Below are 4,640 nucleotides of genomic sequence, written 5' to 3'. Positions count from 1 at the left end.
GGGACCACAGCCCAGACATCGTTTTTGATGATGGACTCATATTCCTCAGTCATAGCATCCTTCCATACTTGATGCTTGACAGCTTCTGTGAATGACGAAGGTTCATTTTGGATGATCATGCTCATGATGGTCAAGTATCCCTGATACCTGGTCGGCTTCTTATTTCTCAGAAGGTTCCCCTAGGTGCAATGTGCCCTTCAGCATCACCAAGTGTCCCCCTAAGCCATGAAGGCCTCTTCCTAAAAGAGGAAGGCTCTTGTGGATGGGGATCAATAGGAGCCATAGATTCTTCCACATCGGGCATCGTCTCATCTTCCTTTTCCTTTGGTTCCCTAGTGTCAGCTTCTTTAGATCCCCTTTGAGTAGGAAGATTATCAACTTTGCTAAGAGCCATATCTTCGTCAAAGGCTAATCTCGATTTCCCTTTGACCAGCCACATAGATTCTATAGCCCTTAGTGTTTTCGCTATAGCCCACGAAGATTCCTTTCTTTCCAGATGCACCCAATTTATTCCTCTTCTCCTTCGGCACATGAAAATATACCGGACTTCCAAAAATTCTAAAATGAGATACATCAGGTTTCTTACCAGTGAACATCTCTTTAGGAGTCTTGGAACCCAATGCTTGATGAGGGCATCGGTTTTGCACATATACGGCAGTATTCGCAGCTTCGGCCCATAGAAACTTCGGAAGTCTTTGATCATGGAGCATAGCACGAACAGCTTCCACAATCATACGATTCTTCCTTTCCGCCACACCATTCTGCTCAGGAGTATATGGTGTTGTAGCCTCCCTCTTAATGCCAACCTCTTTGCAAAAGTCATGGAACTCATTGGATTCATACTCAGTCCCATCATCAGTGCTTAAGATCTTGATCTTCTTTTTGATTTGATTCTCAATCAAGGCTTTGAAGTGACGAAACCAAGTGAACACTTCATCCTTCTTTTTCAAGAAGTATATCCAGGTCTTGCAAGAATAATCACTTGTAAAAGTGAGGTAATATAAATATCCTCCCAAAGAGTTCATAGGCATCATACCAGATATGTCTAAGTGAACCAACTGCAATATATCAGAGGTCTTGCTTTGGCATGAGGGGAATGGTCCCTCTTTAAGCTTCCCTTCGGCACATCTAGGACGTACACCTTCTTGCTTTACTTGGAACTCGAGCATCCCTATCACCATTTGTCTTGCATTGGGTAGAGCTTTAAAATGAAGGTGAGCAAACCTCTGATGCCATAGTTCGGACTGAAGTGATGTGTCACGAGACATGACACCCAGCGGACTTCCTCCGACCTGGTATAATGAATCGACTGAAACCCAAGAGTGAAAGCTTCCTTAAAATTATTTTTCCATACATGTACCTTGCCATCAATGAAGGTTACCTTGTTGTCTTTGTCCTCCATTGCCGAAACAGACACCAGGTTCTTTTTTAGATCAAGTACATATAGGACTTCTTGCAAATGAATTGTATTACCCTGATTCAATTGAAGAGTGACATTCCCTACGCCTTTCACGAGATATTTTGCGTTGTCCCCAAAAACAATTTCCAGGTTGGTCTCCTTTTCTATCAAATTGGAGAGAGCTTCTTTGTACCCAGTGAAGTGCCTTGAGGCACCACTATCAATAAGCCAATTTCCCAGCGAGCCCAGGGGGGGGAGCAGTAGTAGAGAGGGCCGTTGGTAGACAATATTCATCTTGCTTATTGTTAACAACATTAGATTCATACCTAGAGTTTCTTGCCTTCTTGAAGGGTTGTCCTCTTCCTTGATTTCCAGCATTTCTTTTACCTCTGCCATTGGACCTGTGATTCCTTTGATTGCCTTGAGAGTGATTTTGGTCATTGTCATGATGTGAGTCCCTTTTATCAGGGCACTCCCTGGCATAGTGGCCCATTTTGTTGCAATTGTAACATCGACCTTTTCTTCCACCCTTTGGTCCAATTTTTCCTTTGGATTTAGCCTGAGAATTGTTTCTTCTTTTAGCATGAGAAAAAAAGGCATAGCGATGGCCTTTAAGTGTGGCCATTTCTTACTCTTCGATCCTTGTCTCTTCTTGAATACATCTAGCCATCAATTCCTCAAATCCTGGGATGCCATTATTGTTGAGAAGAGTAGTCCTGAATATATACCATTCAGGTGGCAATCCTTCAAGAGTTGTGATAGTCATTTCCCTGTCAGGAACTACTTCCCCAATAGATAGGAGATCATTCTTGATCTCGGTGATCCTTAAGAAATATGCTTGCATACTCTCACATTTTCCCTTCTTAATTTCCTTCAGCTTATTTCTAAGGAACAGAACTTGATTTGCATCATTAACTTTAAATAAACTCACTAGTCTATCGTAGATTTCCTTGGAGGTTGTCAGCTCGGAAACATAGGCCACTAGGCGCTTGTCGATAGAGTCCCGGATGATCTTCCTTGCTTTGACTTCTCCCTTGGACCACTTGATTTTGGCAGCAGCGGATGCATTTGATGGAGGCGCAACAATATTGCCTCACATGGTCCAACACTTCCTGATCTTCTAAAGTCAGATCAAGAGACATCTTCCATCAGTGATTGTCAGACTTCTCACGGACCCTGTCTTCGGCGGGGAAGAGTGTTGAGGACCCCATGAAGTTTTTAGGATAGCCTTGCCAACCTTCTCTTCGATGATTGCTCTTGCTCTTGCTCTTGCTTGGGCTTTGTCTTCACCTCAGCTCTGATACCATGTTAAATTATGGTATGTTCTATGCTTAGAGAAGTTTACTTCTTTTCTTCTTATTAGCCATAGATTAGCAATCACATATACATTAAGTAAAGTGCAGATAGAACATTAAACGATCAACAGAAAACAAGCCAAGACAAGAGACAAAAGATGTGGCAGCTAGCCAAGGACAAACCCCAATGCGGGGAAACCCTTTGATCAAATCTTCTTTTATGTTCAATAGTTCAGTAGAGAGAAATAGTACAAAATCAAAATTTTGTAATTTTGTATCAGCAGCAGCAAACCCTAGATCAGCAAAGTCAAACTTGGTGAAACGAGTTGAAATTGACCTCCAATATGCTTGGTCAATTTCCGGTCAACTAACCCTAGAACAGCCTGAAGAAACAGCCCTTGAACAACCCCAAAAACACAGTCAAACTATTGTTGACTGAAGTCAACCTGCTGCCCACAACTAGGGCAGTCAACCCTGGTCAAACCTATGGACAGATTTCCTCGACTTTTATGCCAAAATCTGCAGCCTGCCCTAATGCGTCCTCCTTCCCACGTGTGAGTTGCTCCTTGTATAACCCAAAGCGAAGGAGAGAAAGAAGAATGAGTGAGATGAGATGATGAAAAAATGAATCAACCTCTCTTGTATTTATATGATTCACTGAGCATGTGTGCCACACATTTAACTGTTGGTCGACCTTGACAATTTGTCAAGTAAATACAAATAAATTCATATCTCCATAATACTTATCGGAATCGGATGATCTTTAGATCAATCCTACACCTCTCGGCAAGAGGAATCTAGATAAAATATCAGCTGTCATAAATGAGATGACCCACATGGAGTTTGGCCCTTGTTGCCAATTTTAACACCTTGCCTTCCTAGGGATACATAAAATTCTCTTTTGATGTTCTCTTATGTTTAGTTTATTCTCTTTTGATGTTCTCTTATGTTTAGTTTGTTTAAAGTCATTCAAGGATGAAAACTAGAATGTTTTTATGTTAGCTCTATTTGGAGTAGTCGATAGTTAAGCAATAATTCTCTTTTGATGTTCTCTTAGGTTTAGTTTGTTTAAGGTCATTCAAGGATGAAAACTAGAATGTTTTTATGTTAGCTCTATTTGGAGTAGTCGAAAGTTAAGCAATAGCATGGTCGAAAATTGGGTTTTAAAAGGGTAAGATTGTTTTGAATGGGGTAGTTGAGTGGAACATAGGTGAACAGCTAGTCGAAAATTCTCTTTTGATGTTCTTTTATGTTTAGGCTTCTTAAGGTCATTCAAGGATGAAAACTAGAATATGCTTAAGGTCATTCAAGGACGAAAACTAGAATAGTATTGTATTAGCTCTATTTGGACTAGTCAGTAGTTAAGCAATGGTGTGGTTGAAAATTTGGTTTAAAAAGGGTGAGATTGTAAATTCTCCTTCGTTTTGAATGGGGGTAATTGAGTGTATCATGGGACGAAAAGTCAGTTGAAGTGTATTTGATTTCTGCTTTGAAATATTAATAAAATGCATTTTTTTGCAGAAAATATAAGAAAAAAATAGGGTTAGAAATTTTATTTTAATCATCCATATCAACAAACTCTACTCATTCTAGGCAATTTTTGTTAATGCATGGAGATTCCAATTATTATCCTTTACCCACATTGCCTCTAAACTTAAACAAACACACATATGATATAATTGAGTGGAACATGGGACGAAAAGCTAGTCGAAGTGTATTTGATTTCTTCTTTGAAATATTAATAAAATGTTTTTTTTGCAGAAAGGATAAGAAAAAATAGGGTTAGAAATTTTATTTTAATCATCCATATCAACGAACTCTACTCAATTCTAGGCAATTTTTGTTAATGCATAGAGATTCCAATTATTATCTTTTACCCACATTGCCTCTAAATTTAAACAAACACATGATATAATTATCAAACAATTTTATCTATATATTGGTAT

This window comes from Pinus tabuliformis, chromosome 6 (genome assembly GCF_031772625.1).
Source record: "Pinus tabuliformis cultivar Carrire ecotype Pingquan chromosome 6, CPIR1, whole genome shotgun sequence".
Classification (NCBI taxonomy): Eukaryota; Viridiplantae; Streptophyta; class Pinopsida; order Pinales; family Pinaceae; genus Pinus; species Pinus tabuliformis.
This window is presented reverse-complemented; position numbering follows the sequence as displayed.